The sequence below is a fragment of the Lonchura striata genome, chromosome Z (genome assembly GCF_046129695.1).
Source record: "Lonchura striata isolate bLonStr1 chromosome Z, bLonStr1.mat, whole genome shotgun sequence".
Taxonomy (NCBI): domain Eukaryota; kingdom Metazoa; phylum Chordata; class Aves; order Passeriformes; family Estrildidae; genus Lonchura; species Lonchura striata.
In genome coordinates this window covers 817,001-840,638 of record NC_134642.1, presented here as the reverse complement: position 1 = coordinate 840,638, position 23,638 = coordinate 817,001, and the positions used below count along the sequence as shown (strand labels likewise).

The following is a 23,638-nucleotide window of genomic DNA, read 5'->3' as shown; positions in this document are numbered from 1 at the left end:
AGGGTGCCATCCCGAGCAGGGTGCCATCCCGAGCAGGGTGACACCCATCCCGAGCAGGGTGCCATCCCGAGCAGGGTGCCACGGCGGCCCCAGGCGCTGGCAGCGCGGTGCCAGCGGCGCGGGCTCGGGAGCGGGGCATGCTAACCAAGATATACACGGGATGTCAAAGCTCGGCTGCACACATCTCAGCCAATCACTCCCAAATAAATTAACCATGGCACTGCCTAATAGGATCCACCTGCTTTCTTCCCTCACCCGTTCCAGCCCCTACCTGAACCCCCCTTTGATTAAATGTCAAAAGCTTGCCTCGCGCCTGCAGATTGCACCGAAGGCGGATAACAGAAAGGTTCCTCCTGTGACTCCATAAAACTGAAATAAATTCCACTGGCATCTTGTAAATTTTTATTTTCTACAATGACTGCAGGCCCCATCTGCGACCCAGCTGTTATTAGAAGGGAAAGCGTTGGCCCTTCTGCATTACAAAACAGCATAGAACAGTAATTGCCAGTGGAAGAGATTAAGTGTAGACACTAAAAATGTTTACTCGCAATGAATATGCATAACGATGGGTAGGAAACAGCCCTGGAAGATTAAAAAGAGAGAAGGGTTTGTTTACAAGGCTGGGAAAAAAAAAAAGAGGGGAATGTCAGTTGGCCCCAAGCCTGAAATAGGAACGAAAAACCTTTGGGCAAGGCATTAGGGAGAAAAACAGATGGTTTGTGAACCTTTTATTAGATAGAAAAATCATTAATCAAGCCCAGGCTGGAAATGGCAGGGTTTTGGGTAGTTCAGAGCCGAATTTCTTTTTTCTTAAAGCGACAGCTCAGCTCTCCCGGCGCTCCGGCAACCCTGGGAGCAACATCCCGCTCCGGCTCTCCGTGCTCCCACCGCGCTGCCTGCCGAGGAAATCCCTCAGTAGGGTTTCACATTTCAGCACCTGTTTCGTCCTGCTGGAAAAAAAAAAAAATACAAGACGAGGAGGAGGAGAAAGGGGGGAAGAAGCGCAGCCTGGGTTCTTTTTTTTTCGTGGTCCTTCCGATTCGCGGCTGAGAGCGGAGATGAGGGAGAAATTTTAGGGAATACGACATTCCGCAGGCAGCTTTAGGAATCAAAAAGCCATTCGGCAGCTTCAGGGGGGGGACAACCCCCGCCTCCAGCAGCTCCTGCTCCCCCTGAGCTTGGGGCTGAAACGCCCCAAGAATTCATTTGGCTGGGTAAAAATAACATTGAGGGGACGGGGAGAGGTGAGCCCTGTCCTGGTTGGTGGTGGTGGGTTTGTGCCATAGGATGTCACCGCTCCACGCTGGCTGTGTTCCCTCGGGTGGCTCCTCATTCCCGAGCACGGAATTCCTCGGGCACAGGGGGCACCTCGGGGTGCCCGGGGTGACGCCGAGGGTCGCGGTGGATGGCGCAGGGACACCCGGAGCTGTCCCTGCGGTGTCCTCAGGGCATCCCGCGTCCTTGGTCGTCAGCATGGGCAAAGAATTCCTCAGCTGGGGGCTTTTAGGAGGGACAGGAGGTACAAGAAATCCGACTTAAATTGTCCAATTTCAGCTGGCTCTCAGTAGCTTGGATTGAGAGCAGTGGCAGAGGATGGCTCTCGCCTTCTGATGGTGCTGCTGGTGTTAGAAACGGGCCAGAAATACCCAGATTGCCATGGAATTATTACCTGGGGTTTGTTTACAGCATCGAGATCTCCTGTTTGGGCTGGGAGTGGTTGAGAAATGAAAAAAAAAAAACCGCAAAGCTGGAAAGCTCTCTCAAAACATGGAAGTCAATAAGACAACATTAGGAACGAGCCACAACATTTTTAACGGCAAACTCAGACCCCCGAAATAAAGCCAAAAACCTTCTTTGGGGAATAAAAGGGAACAGCTTCTTCCTCCAATGTCTTTTGTACCACAGAGGAGCTGCCCACACATTTCCTAATTCTCCGACTAATAGCTGGGGGATGAACTTCCTAAAACATATGAGCTCCATCAGAGCCGAGGGAGGGAGGGAAAAGGGAGGGGAAGGGGGAGAAGGGAGCGGGGGGAAGTACAAACTGATCTTTGTAAGAAAGAGTAGCTGGGATTGCAAGGCTTGCATATGTTACAGCACATCATTAATAACAGTGATCAAAAGCACGGGAACATCTCGGCAGCTGCAGCGAATTATTGGAGAAATTGGAATTTTCAAATGAGCTCACACTTCAGGGAAAAAAAGGAGGGGAAAAAAAAAAAAAAAAAAACAAAAAAAACCCCGAGGGCACCGGGGTCAGGTCACTCTGCAGAGCCTGGGGATAATCCCGAGAGGGCTGGAGGAAAACCAAATTTAGGAGAAAAGCAGGCTGCAAAGCCCAGACGTGCTTAGAGGGACTGCGCCGGAGCGCCGGCAGAATCCCGGTGGCATTCGGGTGCGGTATCCCCGGCGAGCGGGGTGCCCGGCAGCATGGCAGCATCCCACCCTGGCTCTGTGGCGAGGGCACCGCGGGCCTGGCCCGCCGGGAGCCCTTCCCCAGGCTGGCACGGCCCTTTCCGCAGGGAACTCGGACTCGCCGAAGCCTCTGGAATTAATTGGCCGCTTTGCCCACGGCCGGGACTGGCGCGGAGGCAGCAGCGAGCGGCGGCGCTCAGCAGGAGCCGAAGGTGACGCGAGGCAACTCTTTAAAGATCGAGGTTTGATGTGGAAATAAAAGCCTCCCTTTCCTTTGCCGGGCACGTTTTTCCAATTGCGAGCTGCTCCGAGCGCTCGGCTTCCACATCTGGCCGCGCTGCCGTGCAGTAAAAGCGCAGGTGTCGGGCCTTTAAAGGAACCCTTCCACCGCAGCTCCCGGCCGGGCCGCGGCGGCGCGGGGGTTAAACGGCAGAACCCTCCGTGCTCTCCCATCTGCCGGCAGGCCCGGAACCCATTTGGAAATGAATTTTTTCTCCCCCGCCTCTCCGAAGGCAGCGCGGCGCCGGCATGAAGTATGTATGGCCATCCTGCCCGTGCTCATTCCGTAATTATCATGGCGTTAGGTCGGTAAATAATGTTGACACACGGTTCCCGAACAGCTGGAGAGTGTCCGACACCCGTGCCAGCCCAGCTCAGCTCCTCAGGAGCGTGGGTGGGGGGGACATTCTGCTCGCCCTAAAAGCAGAGCCCCACGGCTCTGATCTGAGAGTGGGGCGAGGCGTTCATGAATCAGACAAGGTTTGCAGATTAATCTAATTAGACCTCGTTTTGTCTCAGGTGAAAGCCGCGCTGTTCCACTCACCGCCCGGCCCGGCGCACGCGGCTCCGCGTCGCAGTCGGCATCAATGACTTTGTCATTCCCTGACAAATTCCAGCGGGGATGTCTCGCTCAGGCACGACAGCGGGATGACTCCTGGCATGCCCGGCCTCGGGTGTTCGGGACGGGGATCCCTCGGGGAAGGGCACGGAAAGGGCAAAGCGCTGCATTGCAGCTCTGAGAAGAGGCTTTGTTTTAGGAATTGAGGTGAATTCACTTCTGGAATGAAAGTTTGCTGGAAAATGCAAAATGACCCATCCTGCCGCAGGCCCTGGAGCTGCTTCTTGACAGTGGGGATGGCCCTTCCCAACACAGGGACCCCTGCCTGTCCCAGGAGCATGGCTGGGATTGCAGCACTCAACTCCATTACTCCGCTGGTTATTCATTCCAGGGGGAAAGGAGATGATGCTTCCCAGTGAATAAGTTCTAGTTTGAGCCAGAAAAAACAGCTGGATCCTTTGGAGTACTCACTGGATTAAAGGACAAACCTGGGTATTTAACTGACGAGGCAAAAAAAAACCGTTAATCCTGCTTGTGGGATAGGGAGGGAAAAAGCTGCTGGGAAAAAGGCCTGCCTTCCGTTTGCTGCTCCTTGCTGTGGAGGTAAATCCCAGGCAATGGGAATATTGCGAGGCCCATAATCTTATTTACATTCGGAGCATGACTCCAGCTCCCAGAACATTGCAGACATCTGTCAGACAAACAGACACGACTCGGCAAAGATATTTCAAATGCTCTTCCCTTAAAAGCTAGGAAGCTGGTTGGGGATTTTGGCAGGATAGCTGGGATCTGACATGTCTTTTTTTCCGGCTTTTTTTCCCATTTGTTCTCTTCTTTTCCCCCCCCCAAAGCAGATGATTTCTTTGGCTTCCTACGAGCAAGCTTAAGGAATTGGGTTTGCTGAAGTATTTGTTATGAAAATTGAAGTGCTAACTCCTGGCCTGAGCTAATTTGTCAGGAATTTTCACTTGGAAGGCTCTCCTCTGCCCCTGCCATGCGCCTTCAGGTGTATTTTAAGGAACTTTCTCGCTTAGAAATAAAAATAACCTGACTCGGGTCACTCATGTAGCAGCAAACAAACCCATTGTAGACGTTCCTGTTTCACCTGAGGGGCACACGAAGCATTGCAGGGATAAAACCCCGGGGCCAGGATTTCCTAAAGACACTCAGGACTTCCTAAAGACAACCAGCATTCCCTAAAGACAATCAGCATTTTCCTAAAGATAACCAGGAGCTCCTGCTCCCAGCCTCTTTTCGGCTGCTCGACACAATATTGCTGCATAATTTGGAGTGTCTCCTCTGCGGGTTTTTTGGATGCGAGACTTAGCAACAGGGAAAGGTGCTAAAGAGAGACAAAACTTGTGGGGGTGGCTGGAGATTAGCCATTTGGAATCCTCTCCTTTGCTTTTGTGCCACAAAGCTGCCTGCCTGTTCCCACTCGGTGCCCGCCATCCCATTGTCCTCGCTGCCACCTCGCCGTGCCCAGCCCGGCCTTCTCCTGGCACAGTCCTGCGGCATCTTCCCCTGGGACACTGGTGGAATTGTTGAGGCTGGGAAAGAGCTTTAAGAACATCAACCAGCCGTGTCCTCACCTGGCACACCCCCGTGGTTTCTGAGCGTTCCAGGGATGGGAAGTCCACCACGCAGAGCTACAGACCTTTTCCATGGTGGGCTTTTGCTAAAATCCATCCTAGAGCTCCGCTGGCACGGCCTGAACCTCGGTGACGAGGTGATCCCACCTTTTCTGTCTCACATCCCTTTTCCCAACCCTGTGAAGCCCGAGCTGCTCGCAGGGAGCGCCGTTCAGCATTCCCCACATTCCCAAAACCGGGTATGGAGAAAGGCACGAGCAGCCAACGGAAATCATGGATTGACGATATTGAAATTCCAGCTTACCTCCGATTAGCTGGCTTCCCAATATTTGAACAGAAGACCGTTTTAATGCAATTACAAACGCATTTTCGGCGCTGGAATTCTGTGCATAATTAGCTCCCTATTAAAGTATTTATGGAGCCCTTTTTCCATCCGAAACAGCGAAAGCCGGAGCATTTTATTCCTTACTGTTACAATAATTAACTATGCAAGGAGAACAGCATATTAATAGAGCATAATTTGTTTACATTGAAAAGAAAATTGTGCTAGATTAGCATAGCAAAAGACTATTTCCAGATCCAGGCAGGAATGGTCGGGGCCTAATAGCAATTTTCAGTGTCGTTAAGGAATATTATTAATAAAGTAATACGGTGTAATTCCCTTTGCCCCTGCCATATTTCACAATGTCCTTAATTACGGCTAATTCCGGCGGGACTCGTTTGGGGGTTATTAAGCCGGAGACACGGGAATCTTCAATACAACCTTTGGTAATGAGGAGGCTGGAAAGTTGCTGGGAATCGGGAATGCCGAGGAGAACGTGGGGATGCAGGGAAGAGAATCCTGGGAGAACCAGGACTGGCTGGACACGCTGGCTCTGGGGCACGGCAGTGCCAGGGCCAGCGGGCACACAGAGGAACGTGAGCTGCAGAGAGCCCAGCTCTGGGGCACGGCAGTGCCAGGGCCAGCGGGCACACAGAGGCCCTCCATCCATCATCCCTTTCCCAAATCAGCTTTTCCCCCTGCGGGATTCCGAGGCCATTTCTCTCCCTCATCTCTTGTTCCGTGTCTCTGGGAACGAGCAAGGTGTTCCTGCAGCGCAGTTTTGGTTTTTTTTGGGCAGAGCTTGGCACCCGTTTCTGTCTGGCACGACACAGCGCAGGCTGTCGGGAGGTTGGATGTGGGATGCCTGGAAGAACACGCATTCAAATGACTCCTGTGCTTTAGGGTTTCTTTGGATGGGGAGACAAACACTGTAAACTGCTTTTTCTTGGGATTATTCCTGCCCAGCCCCATCAAACACCCCCAGGAATCCTCCTGGGTGTCCAGTGTGTGCTCACACAGCTGGCCACACTTCCACCATCCCCCAGAAACCCAGCAGGACGAGGGGCTGGGAAGACATTCCATATTTATTGCCAAGAGCATTTTCCAATCCTTTCCCTGCTCCTGGGAGCATCTGTGGGTGCAGCACTCCAAGTTGGGGTTCCCCCCCCCCCCATTTTGCCCCTCCCTCCTGTGAAAAGGTGCCCCTGGCCGTGGCTCTGTCCTTCCCAAAGGGCATTTTCCAAAGGCTCGGGAACGTGGGCGCTGTCACGTGGCAGCAGCTCCGCATCCCTCCAGATGGAGATTTTTGAATTCCCCAAACCAGGCAGGATTACCAATCCACAATTAAATGCAGGTTGGAATCATTTATCCCAAAATCCCAGCCCCATCTGGGGTGTGCCAACCCCCCCAAACAGCAACAATAAAGCCTCTGTCTCCTTGCAGGATGTTTGTCATCTTTTGATGCCGTGCCAGCAAAACCACGGAATTGTGGGAGAGCAAACCTCCCAAACTGATCCCTGCTCTGCACAGCAAGTGCGTTCCAGAAAGATCCGTGCTCCAAAAGGGACAGGGCAGGAAGTTCAGCTCGCTGGGGAAAAACAGGTAAATAAACTTCAAACAGCAGCAGCAGCTGCAGCAGCCCAGGAGTTCCTTCTTACAGGGATTTGGAATGAAATGGAAAAGTGGGCTAAAATGGAAAATGCTAACATTTGAAATGCTGCATCCGTACTGAGAAACAACATGGTGTTGCACTCCAGCCCCAGGGGATGACAGCCCCGCTGTCCCAGCAGAATTCCCTGCTGCTGGCCAGGGTGGGAATCACTCCTTTCAGAGCTGCCCCTTGCCCTCCCTCCCAGGCAGATCCCCACACAAAATGCCTGCTGTTGCATCCCAGGGAAAGGTGAGGCTCCCTGGCACCCTCTCCGTGCCACATGTCCTCGGTTGGGCTGCCAGAATCCCCCGGGGGGGTGACAGCCGCTCCTGGCACAACCCTCAGTCCTGGAAAAAATCCCTTCCCAGTGCCTGGGAATGCATCCCTCAGCCGGGAATCCCGGGTGCTCTCCCCTGGGTCTGTCCTGTACCATCCCACCATCTGGAGCTGCCCCCAGATAAACCCAGGACTCTGGGATGGCACAGAGCACACGAGAGGTCTTGGAAAACCACTTCTCCTGGGCAGGAGGAGGGAAGCGCTGAGAATCTCAGGAAGCCATAAATTAGAGTTAGGAGCTCACACATGAGCTGCAATCATTTAATGCTGCTGATGGATGAGCCCTTCCCTTATTTACCGACGCTCCCTGATTGCTCCTCGGACTCCTTTAATTACTGGGCTCCCCCAAATTCAATTACCCACCCCAGCAGATCTTCGGGGCCATGGAACTGTAAATAAAAGAGAGCCAATTAATAAAGTGCTTAGCCCAGCAGAGCTAAATCAAACCTGGGAAGTCGCTCGGGAAGATCCCGCGGGATCAGGGCTGGGAGAGCTCAGGTGGTGCTGGGATGGTTCCAGCCACAGCCCTTACTGGGGTTACTGGTTGTGGGTTTCTGCTTGCAAAAACTACTAAGGACAACAGGGCAATATGGGAAGGAACGTTTGCACCTGAAGCCAGGCATGTTTCATCCCCAATATTTGGTGTTTTCACCTCGCTCTGTCAACAAACTTTGCCGTAATTGAAAAGTCAGGAGTTGTTCCACAAATATTTCTGTTGGTACATTTCTTATCCTCTCTGGAAATACACAGCCAGAGGCTGTAGATGAATAAATCCCATGGGACAGGATGTGATTCCAAAAGGAAACCTGGATACAACGTTTTAAAATGGGAGTAACACGTTTTCTGTCAGAGTTGCATTGACGCAAAGGACAACATTTTATATCACAGCGGGGAAATACAATCCCAAATTCCTGGATAATGCCACACAAGCAGGGACTTGGGCAAACTTGGGAGAGTGAAGGATGGGAATGTTTGCAGGACAAACCTGAGCAGGGAATTAGGCTGAGGTTTGCCAGGGTGAGACCTCAGCACTGCACTGCCCTCGTTCCCTCTGCTGCTCATCCAGGTGCCCAAATCCCTGAACTCCCCTTGCAGCAGCATCCAAGGGAATGGGGTTGGACAGTCTGGGTGCCTTTCCATACTTCCCTTCATTAATGGCCCAATCCCAGGCAGGGACCTCATCCCTTGCTGCAGCCCAGCGGAGCAGCTTCATTAGCAGAGGAACTTCATTAACAGCCCAAAAGGGGGTGACCCCAAGGCTGTGACAGGAACACAGCTGGAGCCCTCGGGGCTCAGTCAGCAAGGCAGGGGACACGGAGATGGATGAAGGCACGTTGCAGAGGGCTCGCTGTTCCAGCAGGCATTCCAGCTGGACACTCGGGAAGGATGAGGCTCCAGATCCCCCAGGAAAACCTTCCCTGGGAAGCACCTTAAGGATCAGCTCAGGCTGATCCTTCCCCTCTCCAGGTGCTCCCAGCCCCACATCCAAGGACAGCCAGGGGTGGGGTTTGTGGCACAATTTTCTTTGTGTTTCCATCAAAACCGTTCCAGATGGTGCTGCAGAGGAATTCCCACCCGGACCAGGTGCGCCGTAGTCTGGATTTGTTTTGCAGCATAGAGGGGAAAACTTGTTGCAGGCAACTCCAAATGAAGGATTTCTTGACAAAAAGTGAAATTATGAAGGTGCTGGCTGGCTGGAAAAAGGAATTAAAGCTTATTTACACTGGAAAAAGGAGGAATTAGTGCAGTTCAATCCCTGTGCCAGGCCAGGAGTGAGGGATGAGGAGAAATAGAGACAAGAGGGATTTATTATTAAATTAAAATCACTTAATTAGTGCAAATGTTAAATATGCACTTTTCTGGCATTTCAGAGATGTTTTTCCCTCAAATTGCAATGAATTGTCCACTTGGAATTCCCCCTCCTCCAGCAGCAGGTAAATGTCAGCCCTAAATTAAAGTTAACTGGGATCTGCTCCACCTCGGAAAAAAAAAAAAAAAAAGATTTAATTAGAATCAATAAAGCACCTTTTATTGGAGTTTTCCAAACACAGGGAACCTGAAACCTTGGGAGCTTTTCACAGCCCGGGGTCAAAGGGGAGCACCTGGATGAGGAAGGCCCGGGAGCGGGATGAAATCCAGCAGGGCCTGATTCAGCCCAGATGAGCCACCTTTGCTCTTGCTGGGAGGTAAAAAAAGCTGCCAACTCCATCCCTATTTTTAGCTGCAGTCAGAAGGGATGAGCAGCCCTGCAATTCCCAAATCCATCAGTGCTGCAAGTGCTCAGGGCAGGCCTTGGGGCAGAGGTTGCTGCAAAGCCAGCCCAACCCCGAGCCCAGTGCAGGATTCCATGTTCCAGCACTCTGCTCCCTTTTCCAAACCCATTTCCCTGAGCCCCACACCCCCAGGCAGCAGGATGGGGAATGCACTTCACATCCCTAAAGCAGAGAGCAGAGGCTGGCAGTGTCAGATTGCTGGGAATTAGTTGTAATTTGATTAGGAATCTCCCAGCAGGCTGCCCGAGCACACAGAGATCAGGGGGAATTAATGCCGTGATCAATTAGATCGGGATTGTTCGGCCGGCGGCGAGCAATACCACGGGCTGGGATTTTCTGGGAGTTCTTCCCTTAATCCTCTTGTTCTGCACTTCCTTAGGAGGAGACACAAAAGCTCCTAAATGAGGACAAGGCGATATTGCACGTCGGGGAAAAATCCCGCTGCGGATTATGGAGACATCCGAGGGCGGGGGATTCTCCTGCAGCTCAGCCCAGGGGAGGGAGCAGATCCCAAATTCCTCCCACAGCCCCACCGAAAGCTCGTTGTGTGGCCTCATCCCTCTGGGATTCCAGATTATTGCAGTGCAATTCAATTGAGTTTCTGTGTTTGAGTCAGATGGTTTTACATTTTCAACTGAATTCCCCTTGCCGGGTAGAAATCCATAAACTCACAGCATTTCCAGGTAGACATCCATAAACTCACAACACTACCAGGTAGAAATCCATAAACTCACAGCATTTACAGGTAGATATCCATAAACTCACAGCATTTCCAGGTAGACATCCATAAACTCACAACACTTCCAGGTAGAAATCCATCAACTCACAGCATTTCCAGGTAGAAATCCATAAACTCACAGCATTTCCAGGTAGACATCCATAAACTCACAGCATTTCCAGGTAGACATCCATAAACTCACAGCATTTCCAGGTAGAAAACTTTCCCTAGTGCCACACATCCCGATCCCACTGATGGCCAGGCTGAATCCGCACTGGGATCATCCCAAATCCCAGCAGTGAAAATCCTACCCAGGGATTATAAATGAACCTGGAGCTGCTTTAAACTGGGGAAAGGGGAGCAGCTGGAACCCCCCTTTTTGCACGAGTGGCTCTGGCAGGAAGGGGAGGGATTTTACCCGGGATTTATCCTGCCTTCTTCCCGTTGGCAGGACCGGGTCAGGAGCTCATCCCGACTTCACAGATGGATCCCCGGGATCTGCTGCACGGCCCGGGAAAGGCGGGGCTGGAACCGAGGTAAGAAGGCACGGCAAGGTGGGAATTGTCTGCAATGTCCTACACAGAAATCCATAAATAATTCATAGCCCTTCATTATTCCATGAGTCATTCCAGCCGGGCCAAGAGCAGGCGAGGAATTTCCCTCCCAGCCACTACACGTGTCAGCCTGGGAGCCGAGGGATGAATATTTTAAGGACAATCACTTCTTCTTCCCGTTTTTCCCTGCATGTGCCGCCAGGACTAACCCAAAGTGCTGATCTGCACTTTGGGAGGCACTGTGACACTTGCTCCCAGCTGGAAAAAGCAGCCCCAGTGTGATTAAAATTCCACAGGAAATGGGATTTCCCTAGCTCTTCCTATTTTTGGATGCTCTGCTCTGGTTTTCAAGATCCCCTCTCTGATGTTTTCTATTTCCCGAGCTGCTATCCCAGATTATCAATCCCAGGATGGAATTTGACACCTCATGCCTGGTCCAAAGCCCCTCTCCAGCTCTCTGGAATTGCAACAGGACAAGCAGTGAACAGAGGTGCAACTTGGACAGGACACAAGGAAACAGCCCCAGGCTGTGCCATGGGAGCTCAGGCTGGACACCAGGAGGAATTTCCCCGGGAAAGGACTCTTGGTTTGGGTGGCACCAGGAGGAATTTCCCCGGGAAAGGACTCTTGGTTTGGGTGGCACCAGGAGGAATTTCCCCAGGAAAGGACTCTTGGTTTGGGTGACACCAGGAGGAATTTCCCCAGGAAAGGACTCTTGGTTTGGGTGGCACCAGGAGGAATTTCCCCAGGAAAGGACTCTTGGTTTGGGTGGCACCAGGAGGAATTTCCCCAGGAAAGGACTCTTGGTTTGGGTGACACCAGGAGGAATTTCCCTGGGGAAAGGACTCTTGGTTTGGGTGACACCAGGAGGAATTTCCCCGGGAAAGGACTCTTGGTTTGGGTGGCACCAGGAGGAATTTCCCTGGGGAAAGGACTCTTGGTTTGGGTGGCACCAGGAGGAATTTCCCCAGGAAAGGACTCTTGGTTTGGGTGGCACCAGGAGGAATTTCCCCGGGAAAGGACTCTTGGTTTGGGTGACACCAGGAGGAATTTCCCTGGGGAAAGGACTCTTGGTTTGGGTGACGCCAGGAGGAATTTCCCCAGGAAAGGACTCTTGGTTTGGGTGACACCAGGAGGAATTTCCCCAGGAAAGGACTCTTGGTTTGGGTGGCACCAGGAGGAATTTCCCTGGGGAAAGGACTCTTGGTTTGGGTGGCACCAGGAGGAATTTCCCCAGGAAAGGACTCTTGGTTTGGGTGGCACCAGGAGGAATTTCCCCAGGAAAGGACTCTTGGTTTGGGTGACACCAGGAGGAATTTCCCCAGGAAAGGACTCTTGGTTTGGGTGGCACCAGGAGGAATTTCCCCAGGAAAGGACTCTTGGTTTGGGTGACACCAGGAGGAATTTCCCCAGGAAAGGACTCTTGGTTTGGGTGACATCAGGAGGAATTTCCCCAGGAAAGGACTCTTGGTTTGGGCGGCACCAGGAGGAATTTCCCCAGGAAAGGACTCTTGGTTTGGGTGACACCAGGAGGAATTTCCCCAGGAAAGGACTCTTGGTTTGGGTGACACCAGGAGGAATTTCCCCAGGAAAGGACTCTTGGTTTGGGTGGCACCAGGAGGAATTTCCCCAGGAAAGGACTCTTAGTTTGGGTGACACCAGGAGGAATTTCCCCAGGAAAGGACTCTTGGTTTGGGTGACACCAGGAGGAATTTCCCCAGGAAAGGACTCTTGGTTTGGGTGGCACCAGGAGGAATTTCCCTGGGGAAAGTACTCTTGGTTTGGGTGACACCAGGAGGAATTTCCCCAGGAAAGGACTCTTGGTTTGGGTGGCACCAGGAGGTCTGGAGGTGCCCAAGGTGTCCTGGCCAGGCCCTGAGGAGGAGGAGGAGGAGGAGGAGGCTGCCCTGAGGAAGGGCCGAGGTGTGGCCCAGCCTTTCCCAGGTAATTCCCAAGGGGATGGGGCAGACAGCCCCCCCCAGGCACCTCTCCTTCATTTGTGTCCCTCAGTTGTTGCTGTGCATATTGAGCCATTCCAGCAGGAAATTGCATTTGCATCTTGTGTGGCACAAGCATGTTGTGAATATCATAAAAACACATATGGTCATAAAGGCTGGGAGAGAAGGCGATAAAAGTGACATTTAGGGAACAGCTTTGGGAAAGGCAAAACATGTTCAGGGAGCTGCTTTTGTGCAGCTCCTCCCTGCGAAAGATTCTGGGCTCGCTTGAGAAGCTTTTGCAGCAAACTTCTTAATTTTGTGACAAACTTCTTAATTTTTTTGCGGAAACTTCTTCTTTTTGTACAAATGTCTTTTTTTCCGATCCTCCTTACTTTGTTGGTGCAAACTTCCTAAATTTCATTCCACAAACTTATTCTTTGTTCTTAAATCTTCTCTCCCCAACTTCCTACTTTTTTTTTCCTAATTATTTTTGTATTTAGATACTCATGTACAATGAGTAAAATACAATGTATTTAGATACTCATTTCAAACCTGAGAAATTTTCCTTTGAGCTTGAACCTTCTGGAAGGAGCCCTCCTTAGTTCCAGCAGTTGCATTTCCCAGGTGTGGGACAGATTCCGTGGCACTTTTTAGTACAGCTCCTGAATTTGGAATAGCTTGGGCTGTTGGATGGAACAATATTTTGGAATGGGATTTCATCACCTGGCCTTTGATCAGGAGGTTCATTGTGGAGGCCCGGCTGGATGGGAATATCCCCAAACTCAGCTTTCTCTGGGAATACACTGGAATTCTGGATGGCAGAACTCTGTGGACACGCTGAAATATTAACGTGAAACGAGGAAAAAGAAACTCCATGGCCTGGAGCTGCTCCACGGGCAGCATCCCTGCGAGTCCGTGCCGTGTGCTCGCAGCAGGGAACGCATTCCAATTTTCCAGGGCTGTAAACTGCGAGCCTTTTATCTGGAGCCTTTAGCAGGCTCTGTGACAGCAGATCCGATGGGAGCCTGCTCTGCCATAAATCCTCCCAAAATGTTCCTTTCCTCAGGAATGATGGGGCTGATTCATGCTCCAAAGGCGGATCTTCAGCTCCTGCCAAGTCACCATGGCTCCCTTCTGCTTGGAACGATCGGGAGAAGTGTCTACCAAGGGAAGGAGCTCTGCATCACAGGGAGGGGGAGGAGGAGGAGGAGGGAGCCGTGCAGGCAGCTCCAGATCTCCTGCTTTTCCAGGGGATTTCACTGCCACGCAGCTGTGGACTGCGCTCGCAGCCTCTCCGTGGGGACGCTTCCAGGGCCGCCTGGAGTTCATTCTGCTTCCTCTCCCTGTTTCCAAAAGGGGGGTTCTGCAAACTGGGAACGGGCACTCAGGAGCTCCTGCTGCTCTCCCGGGGGTGTCCAACCCGGAGAAGGGAAGGATCCAGGCAAACATCCTGCTGTGTCCCTGGGCACGGAAGCGTCGGAGCCGCTGGGAAAGCGCCGTGTGCCCTCCCCGGGCTGAGGCGAGGATGGCATTCCCCTCCCCGTTTCCCTGGCCCCACGCCGAGCAGCCGAGACTCGGGAAAGAGAGAGGGGGGAGAGCCCGCGGGGTTTGGGAATTCACAGCCTGACAAAAGTTGTGACTTGCAGAAGCACGAGGTAAGAGGGGGAAGCGACTCTCCCTCCCCGCGCCAGCCAGCCGCCTTTTTTTCCGGCAGCTTTATCCCGGTGAAATTCTTCCCCCTAGTTTCCACTCGTGGAATAGTTGCCATCACAGCGCAGCCCAGAGGAGCCGGGTTGGCTTTAGGGCGGTGAGGAGCTGGGAAAGGAGCCGGAGGAGAGGAGAGGAGAGGGCTGGAGGATGGGGCAGAGATGCCACAGATGTCCCAACAGCTACGTGCATCCCTCCACCGCTCCGGGATTCACTTCCCAGCTGCTCAACATAAGCAATTGTTGCTTCTCTCAAAGACAACCCCAGCGAGCGGCCTCTCCCTCCATCCCAGGAAGAGGGGCCGGGCAAACAAAAGGGGCAGTGCCCGGGACCCCTGGCATGCCGAGGGCACTCCCCAGGAGCTCCAGAGCTCCTCGTGCCACCGCTCAGCTGCCTTGTGCATCCACACATGGATGGCAGAAGCTGCTCCTCCCCGGCTTCGCGCAGGTGGCACATTTGTTGCCGAGCAGCCGTAATTTTGGGAAGAGTGTTTGTACTGCAAATGGAAACCTGTCATTCCCAGCACCTCCCTTCCCACTTAATTACAGCAGCCATTGGAGCTGCAGCTCTCAGGCTCCCGGTGAAATTACACTGCTGCTCCCATTAAAACCAAACGCGCCAGAAGCACCATTTTCCCCTCTTTGTCTCTCAAATTCCAGCAGGCTCCAAGCTCCTTCCTTCCATCATCAGAAACCATCCAGAGGAGGGGATGATACAGGAATATGAAATCCTTGTTTTAGCAAATCTTTCTGCCGAGGAGCTGGGCAGTGGGATAGGTGTTGTTAGAAAACTAGCACGGAGGAAGGGGAGGGAGGAAGAGCTGGAGTGATGCTCCCCTGGAAAGAGACACCATCCTGCTATCCACAAACCCCAGCTGTGCTTTGGTTCCTTCTCCCTCTTCCCACCGAGGCAGGAATCTCATGGAATGTGCTCCAAGAGACCCTCGGAGGGCAATGGATCAGAGCTGCTGGATGTGAGGAATGTCCCACGGGGATTTCTGGACTGTGAGCTCCAGGCAGGATCCGGGTGACTGAAGCCCTTTGGCTGTGCAGACAGTCCGGGCCCATCCCATCCATTTTTAAACCAGGCCTGTTGTGCTTTTTCCCTTTTCCAGCTCCGTGGCTCCAAACTTAGTTCCCAGCTTAGTGGGATGAAAAAAGCAAAGGCCAGCCCAAATAGCCTGGCAAGCAGGGCAACGCTGCCCTGAGAGTGTTGGCACGGGGAGCTGGAACACCCAGCAGGCCCAGCCATCGTTTTGGGAGTGCCACAAACGGGCAGAGCCTCCCCCACGGCACATGGAGAGGCAGATGCGGGTGGGCACGGAAGGGGAGGGATGAGCACGGGTGGGAAGATGGAGATTGGGATCCAGAGCTGCTGCTGGCCCTTTCCACGCTCTCAGAGGGTTCCCGGTGCCTTTTGCTGCCGGTCTCTCGGTCGCTGTTCCAGGATTGCAAATTGCAATCAGAGAAAGAGGAACAGGATGAAAATGAGATGAGGAAAAAAGAGACAAATGGTGCTTTGGAAGCCTGTGCAAGTGTCTGATCTCCTGTGCTGCTTGTGCTGAGAATAAATCCATGCTGCATTCCGGGCCAGTGGGGAGGGGAATATGCCCCTTCCCTGGGCAGGGAATCGTTGATGGAAAAGATTTCCCCCTGGAAAGGGTGCTCAGGCTCTGCCAGGGGCTGCCCAGGGAGGTTTTTAAACCTGATTTTATTCATCAGCTACTTGTCTTTAATGGGATAATGTTCCACATTCCCAGAGTGCCCACGGAAGGACTGGAGTGGGGCACTCAGTGCTCTGGGCTGGGGACAAGGTAGGGACCGGACACAGCTTGGACCAGATGGTCTTGGAGCTCTTTTCCAACTGCAGTGACTCCGGATTTTTGGGATCCTCGTGTCCCACCCTCATCCAAAAAGCAGGCACTGTGTTCAGGCAGTTCAAGTGATCCCTGGGGAGGATTGCAATGTTTTCTTTGAGGGACTGTGGATTCCTGTTGTGTTCTGTTGTTTTGCTCTTTCCCGGAGCAATCTCGTTTTTCCCTGGTGCCTCAGGAGCTTCTGCCGGCCACGTGCACCGCTCCCATTGCCGCTTTTCTGGCGAGCCCGGTGGGTTCCTCAGCCCAGCCCCGAGGCCACAATGCTCTTTCAGAGGCTCATAATGGAGCCATTGAGAACGCCGAGTGATTTGGAAAGCTCCCGAGCCGGGAGGAATCTGCGCCTGTCGGGGTTGAGTCACGCCTTGGCAGCGGCCAGCCCTGCACAGATTTCCTTTTTTTTTTTTTTGAAGTGCACTTTTCTTTTCCAGATCCACAGACAAGGGACCTTTATCAGCTTTCGACTTCATCTCCGCCCCAGAAAAGCTGCACCCGGCCCAGTCCTGCCAGAGGAAGCTTCCAGAAGGTCTTCATCTGGGGACTTGGAGCTTCCAGTGGCTGCACTCTCATCCCAGCTGGAACTTTGTCCCCAGGCCTGCTTATCTCCAGCCTGACATTCTTTGGCCGCAGCTTCCCCCGTGGATGTCAGCGCCCTCCTGCCTGCAGGACTGAGGGATCCACTCCAATCTCTCCACTGGCAGGTGTGTGAAAGCCTCTGGTTTCTCTACCTTTCCCTGTGCTTTGTGGTTTTTTCCTTAGGGAATCTTGGTGTTCTGGTGCTGCCCGGTGGAGAACACACCACACATTCCTTGAGCCCTCACAATGCCCACACCCATCCGGGCCCAGGCTGGATGGAGCAGAGGGGAAAAGGCTCCATCCGTGACACCCTCAGGCACTGGGTGCTCCAGGGATTCTGCATCCCTGGGCCATCCCCAGCGAGGCCAGGCTGCTCCCTCCATCCTGCCGTGTCCTCTGGGAAAGCTGCTGCTGCCAGCTCCCTTTCCTCACTGGGAATTGGGAATTAGGGAATGGGCCTGAGGCGGGGCGTGGGGAGCGCCGATGGGATCAGGCACAGATGGGAGACACGGAGCTGTCAGAAGGAGCCGGGATTGGAAAATGTTATAATTGGGATGGTAAACAAGTTCACAAGGACCCTATTGAGGCAAAGCATTGCCATGGTAACCGCCCAGAAAAGTCTGGGAATGAGGAAGGGACGGATCCGTGGGGGCAGCCGAGGGAAGGGGCCGGGGGCTCTGCGCTGTGCTCCACGCCTGCCCTGCTCTCCCGGGATGCCCTGCTGCCCTGTGGCACGGGGCTGGCAAGGGCCCTCCGTGGTGCCCATGGGCAGCAGGCACAGGAGCATTCTGGGGTGCCCTGTGCAGAGCTGCACTCCTTATCCAGAGGGGCCTTCCCCCAGGAAACCCTGTCATCGTGCCAGCTGGGAGCAGCACAGAACATCCCCCTCCCTCTGCAGCCATGGCTCCCTGCCCTGGCATCTCCCGGGCTTCGGGCGAGAGTGGGATGGGAGTAAACAGTGAGTAAGAGATCCTGCAATGGAAGCAAACTTAGCAACTTTGTACTCCACACCGGTGTGCTTAAAGCCTGATTTCATTCATCAGCTACTTGTCTTTAATGGGATAATGCTCCACGTTCCAAGATGGATGCAGCAATTTTCCTGACTCCAATAAAACGATAAAATTTGTTTATAGGCCAAAAGAAATGTTAAGGGCCCGGGGCCACTGAGAGCCTCAGAACAAATCTTTTTTAAGTGGCAGGGCTGCAGCCCAGGGCAAGGGACACCAGAAGGGGTTGTCCCCCAGGAGTTGCACAGCTCATTTGGGAAGAGGCCCTTGAGATCCAGCTGCTTTCTTCCTGGAAATGAGTGGCTTTGAGGTTGGACTTTTCCAGAAGTGGAGGGAGTACACGTGGGCACGGTGCTGTTCAGCCAAGCACCGCGAGCCCAGATTTTCCATCCCTCTCCGAGCTGCACAGCAGCACTATCCATCATTTTTCCAGAGGCTGCAGTGCCTTCCAATCCCAATGAATTGCTGGGACAGATCTTTAATAACAACCAGCCACCAAGACGTGGGAGATTTCATCTATTCTGGCACAATCCACACATCAGCCGACTGGTGCGGGACCATATGGAGCGCTCTCCGCTGAATTTGGTGGAGTTACTGGGGTGAAACAAGGAGGAATTTTGTTGCTCACGCTCTTCAATTATGCCGTGGATTGGATTGGATTGCACAGCAAACTCCAGGAGCTCATCAGCAATCAGCCCTGAGGAGCCATCCCTGAGCTGGGCTGTGCCAGCAAACCCTCGGAGCGAGAACTGTGCTGGGAGCCCCTCCTGGAGAGAATTTCGGGGCTGAGCGCTGCCCTCGAGCTGGGCACGAGCTGGGCACGGCCCTCAGGCTGTCACCCTGGGCACCAAAGGGCTGTGAGGAGGGAAAAAAAAAATTTTACACTGGGAGATGGAGGAACCCGGCCTTGCTCATGCACACAGAATCAAGGAATGCTTTGGGATGGGACAAACCTTAAAGCTCATCCTGCTCCCACAGCAGGGACACCTTGCCCTGTCCCAGGCTGTTCCAAACCCTGGCCTGGGACTCTAAGAGGGATGGGGAGTTCCCAGCCTCTCCAGCCAGCCCAAACTTGTGTGCCTGTACAAACCCTTCCCCAAAGACCACAAGCACCCTTTCTGGTGCCTGAGACCTTGTGGAGCACAACATTTCTTGTTCCAGAGGAGCCAAGACGTGAAGAGGCAGAGAGGGATTCCTGCTCCTGCCTCTCGGAGCCATCAATAACAGAGCGGTTCCCATTCCCATTGCATTATGGCTAATAATGACTTATGGATAAAGCCACCACGTCCTGTGCAAAAAGCAGGATCTGGGCTGATTATTAGAGGCTCAAATCAAGAGATTGATGCCCAAAGCCAGCCTAATTAGCGGGAGTCTATTGGAGAGGAAGCTGAGCATGCTGCTCCAGCGCTGCCAAATGAAATTAAGGCCCAATTATTGATAAATGAAGAGTGGTTTGTGCTGGAGCCCGGCCTGGAGTCGAGGAAATGCATCTGTCACTCGGGCTGCCCGGGAGTCACTCATGTGTGACACGGCATCCTGCGCGTTCCCTGCGCTGCAGCTGCAGCTGCACGCTGACTGGAGCTGCTGCCATGGCAGCGCAGCGGGGACACGGAGCTGTCCCTGCACGGGACAGCAGGGAGAGCACCTGGCCTGCTGCTGCCCTGTTCCTGCTGCCCTGCTCCTAACCAGATGTGTGGCAGGAGTTTATTCAGTGCATTGCCACAGGCGAATGGAAAACAGAGTGCCGAGTTCTTCGGGAATTCTGGGGCACAGGGTGGCCAGGCGTGGAACCCTTTGAACCCACGGCTTCAATGACAAGGGGGGTTTAGGTGGGATATTGGGAAGGAATTCCCAGCTGGGAGCGTGGCCAGGCTGTGGGTTCCTGTGAGTGAGCAAGGCCAGGTTGGACACTGGGGCTTGAAGCACCCTGGTCATGGCGTGGAACGAGCTGATCCTCAAAATCCCTTCCAGCTTAAAGCATCCCATAATCCCACGGCGATTCAAACAGCCCTGGCCGAGCTCTTGGCTTCAAAGGTCCCAAAATACCGCTGAGGATGTGGGATCACGCCTTGGGAGGTGCCTTTTCTCAGCAAGCACCTGAGAACAAGCCGGGAACAGGCTGCTCGTTGTCACAGGTGTCAGCACCTCCCCGCTGGGACCCGCGGCTTTTCATACCCAAACGTTTTGGGAACGTGCCCCGTTTTTAAGTAGGGCAGGGAATGAGTTCACCTGGAAGAGCTGCAGATCCGTGCTGCAGGGGCTCCGGGTGGTTCTGGCCGTGCCCGCAGCTCGGCTCTGTGCGGGGCTGGCACCAGGGCTGGCACCGGGGGCCAGGGCACAGCTCCCGCACACACGAGTGCCTGGGCTGCTGGATGGAGTAGCACTGGCTTTGGGGGTCTGGGACACCTCCTCTCGCTGCCAGGACGCTTGGATTTCCCTGGGATCTCACATAGGGACTTTTCCCTCCTTTCCAAAGAATCCTCACTCCCCAAATGGGGTACTGATTGAACTTGCTGCCCTGGATTTAAAACATTCCCATCTGGAGCATGTTTTTCCTCCCGACGTTTCTCCCAGTCCCTCCAAAGCAGAGCAATTATCCCAGGCTTCTGTTCATGGGCACTTCTCCCCCCGGAGCAGCAGCGGGCCTGCAATCGAAGCTACATTTCAAATATTAAAAACAACAATGAAATGTAATTCCAGCTACTCATCCTAACTTGATTTAGGGCTGCCAGGAGAAGCCGGCTGCCATATGGAGATGTGCTGGCCATTCCTACACCAATCCCTTCCCATGGATTGCTGCTCTCCAGGGCAATTCTTAGGGATTTCATCCCTTTGCATCCCCTCTGGGAGGATTCCAGACTCAAGGAAAACAACCTGAGCTGCAGAGACACAGCAATCACCGAGGGAAGGAGCTGGAGCCCACAGTGGGGTGTTGCAGCGAGATTTCAACTCTCTCAAACGGCAGGTTGGCTTCTTGATGCTCTTACATTCCCACCATGACAATGAAGTGATCTGAGCACCCTCTGGAGCTCTGCCCCAGGGTTTGGAGCTGGGCTGGGGAAGCTGTCCCTGCCCAGGGAAGGAGGGTTTGGAGCTGGGCTGCTGAAGCTGTCCCAGCTCGGTGCCCAGGATGCTCCGCAGCAGGAGCTGAAGCACGCTGGCTGTAATGTGTTATGACACAGATCAGCTGTTGTTTTCCAGTCTCAAAGGAAACCTTGTGGAATCTCATGCCTTTGACTGGATTAAATTAGCTGCAAATGTTGTCCTTTAAACACAAACTCAAGGCCTTTCGCTGGAAAACAAGGATGGCGGAGCCGGGCGAAATCTCTTTCAAGCCATTGTTTCTTTGGAGCTGAGGTTTACCTTTGGTTCCCTAACAAAGTAAATTAATAAATGAAGGGGTAGCAGAGTTGTTTCTATAGCAATCCCCATGGAAACATCAAAAATGCCACAAACACTCATCCTCAGCCTCCAGCTCCCAGGAGAGCACAGCTCAGGGTAAAACACAGCCTGGCTTGAGCCCAGCTCCTGGTGCCTTTTCTCCTCAGCGGCTTGCATGGCCACAGGTGCCCAAAATGAAAGTTTTCACTCCGAGCCTAGTGACATTCCTCTGGGAAGTGTCCCTGGGAGGAGCTGGAGCTGCTCATGCCATGCCACGGGCTGCCCTTCAAGCAGAGCCATGACCTGGCCAGGGCAGAATGAAAATTCGGGCGTTATCCCTGAAGTGGAGCTTTAGTGAGTGCAGTGAGGTGGTCCCAGGGCTCCATCACACCATTGCTGCCTGGCACGGTGGGCAGGCCCTGGCACAGGGGCCGGGCTGGGAGCAGCCTGGCATGCTGGCAGGGCTGGAATGGAGGGCTGCAGGAGCAGAGCACGGAGCAGGGCGGGCTCTGGAGGACAACCACATTCCAGGGCCAGCATCCGGCCGGGATGGGTCTGGCTCCCGCTCGGGGCTGACAATTAGGCCGTGCAGTTCATATTTTTACAGCTGTTTTATTAATAACACATCCAGAGCGTGCAGCCAGCATTTGTTGGAGACACCTCAGGAAAAGGAATGATGTAAATAACAGATGGATGAGGAATAGTTTCACAAACAGGCACCGAGATATTCCCATCTTGTTTGGGGAGAATCTAAATAGACAGATTGGAGAGAAGCAGGCGAGTGAGGAGAGGAGAACTGGGACTGGGCGTGGAGGAGCTCAGAGGTGCCTGGGGAGCCCCAGATCCTCGGGATGGTGGTGTCCTTCAGGGTGGGGGTGTGGAGCAGCAGCTGAGCAGCCTGTCCTGCACACCCCCAGCCTGTCCTGCACACCTCCAGCCTGTCCTGCACACCTCCAGCCTGTCCTGCACACCTCCAGTCTGTCCTGCACACCTCCAGCCTGTCCTGCACACCTCCAGCCTGTCCTGCACACCTCCAGCCTTTCTTGCACACCCCCAGCCCAGGCTGCCTGCCTGGAGCCTGGCAGGGTCTCAGTACCGGCTGCCGGCCTGGAAAGGGTTAATGGGGATCGTTCCCACACCCCTGCCCGCCTTTGCCTTTAGTATCCGGGGATTCTGGGCAGGGGACAGGGACAGGGATGGGACAGGGACAGCGATGGGACAGGGACAGGGATGGGACAGGGCAGCAGTTCCAGCTCCAGGGACAGGGATGGGACAGGGACAGGGATGGGACAGGGATGGGACAGGGCAGCAGTTCCAGCTCTAGGGACAGGGATGGGACAGGGACAGGGACAGGGACAGGGATGGGACAGGGCAGCAGTTCCAGCTCCAGGGACAGGGATGGGACAGGGCAGCAGTTCCAGCTCCAGGGACAGGGATGGGACAGGGACAGGGATGGGACAGGGCAGCAGTTCCAGCTCCAGGGACAGAGATGGGACAGGGACAGGGATGGGACAGGGCAGCAGTTCCAGCTCCAGGGACAGAGATGGGACAGGGACAGGGATGGGACAGGGACAGGGACAGGGATGGGACAGGGATGGGACAGGGATGGGACAGGGCAGCAGTTCCAGCTCCAGGGACAGGGATGGGACAGGGCAGCAGTTCCAGCTCCGAGGGCTGCCCGGGTTTCCCAGAGAAGCCGTGGCACCCCCGCAGTGTTGCGGGCAGCCCCAGGGCACCGCTGCCGGGATTCTCCCGGCTCCGGGCGCGACATTCCCACGCACACACCGCCGGCATCCCGAATCCACAGGTAGCGACGCTCCGCCGTGCCCCGAGCGCGCCCCGCGGGGGAAGCGGCTCCCGGAATAGCAGCAGAGGTTTGGGAAAGCAGAGAGAAGAGCGATGGAGGCAGGAATCCCAAACAACAAAGTGTGAGAAATCGCAGCCTCGCACGCCTCGCCTGGGAGCACCGCGCTCTCCCGGGGGAGGCGGCTGCCTGTCGGTGCCTCGGGAGAGGCTCTTTCCTCAAGCAGAGCCCGCTGCGGAGCTCAGCAACTCAAACTCGAGGGCCTTTTGCAGCCCTGGTGTCACCATCCGCTTATAGCGGGGTGTCGTGATGGTTCCTTAGCCGATCCCAAAGTGCAAAGGGCAAACAGCAGGTTAATCACAACAAATGCACCTTTATTAAGGGCCAAAACAATAAATGACATAGTGGGGTCAGAAAAGAAATTTAAAAAAAGGATAGAGAGAGAGAGAGAAAGAGAGAGAAGGGGGCATGGGAATAGCTACCAACACAGGCGGAGTCCTCGCTGGTCCGGACGATGGGGATCCGTCTTGTTGTGCTGGGGAGAGTCTCCAAAGTCCTACCTAACCCAGGGGTCCAGTTACAGCCCACAGAGGGAAAAAGGGGGGAACAGGCAGAACAATGAGAGTCTATTGAAATTGCTGTGGGGGAACA

At 54.0% G+C, this 23,638-nt stretch overlaps 2 long non-coding RNA genes across 2 annotated transcripts in view; one reads left to right on the top strand and one right to left on the bottom strand.

The window, feature by feature from the left end:
- Nucleotides 1-713: 713 nt before the first annotated feature.
- On the bottom strand, nt 714-3,370 carry LOC116184574 (uncharacterized). Its single transcript, XR_004149330.1, has 2 exons — nt 3,239-3,370; nt 714-947 (listed from the first exon to the last, which is right to left on the bottom strand). It is a non-coding gene; the product is annotated as an uncharacterized LOC116184574 (long non-coding RNA).
- A 3,276-nt stretch (nt 3,371-6,646) lies between these two features.
- The window catches only part of LOC110481843 (uncharacterized), a 48,286-nt gene continuing 31,294 nt past the window's right edge, over nt 6,647-23,638 (top strand). The window contains exons 1-3 of the long non-coding RNA XR_002467327.3: nt 6,647-6,769; nt 10,597-10,681; nt 16,651-16,920. This is a non-coding gene — a long non-coding RNA (uncharacterized LOC110481843). The remainder of the gene's footprint in view (nt 6,770-10,596; nt 10,682-16,650; nt 16,921-23,638) is intronic.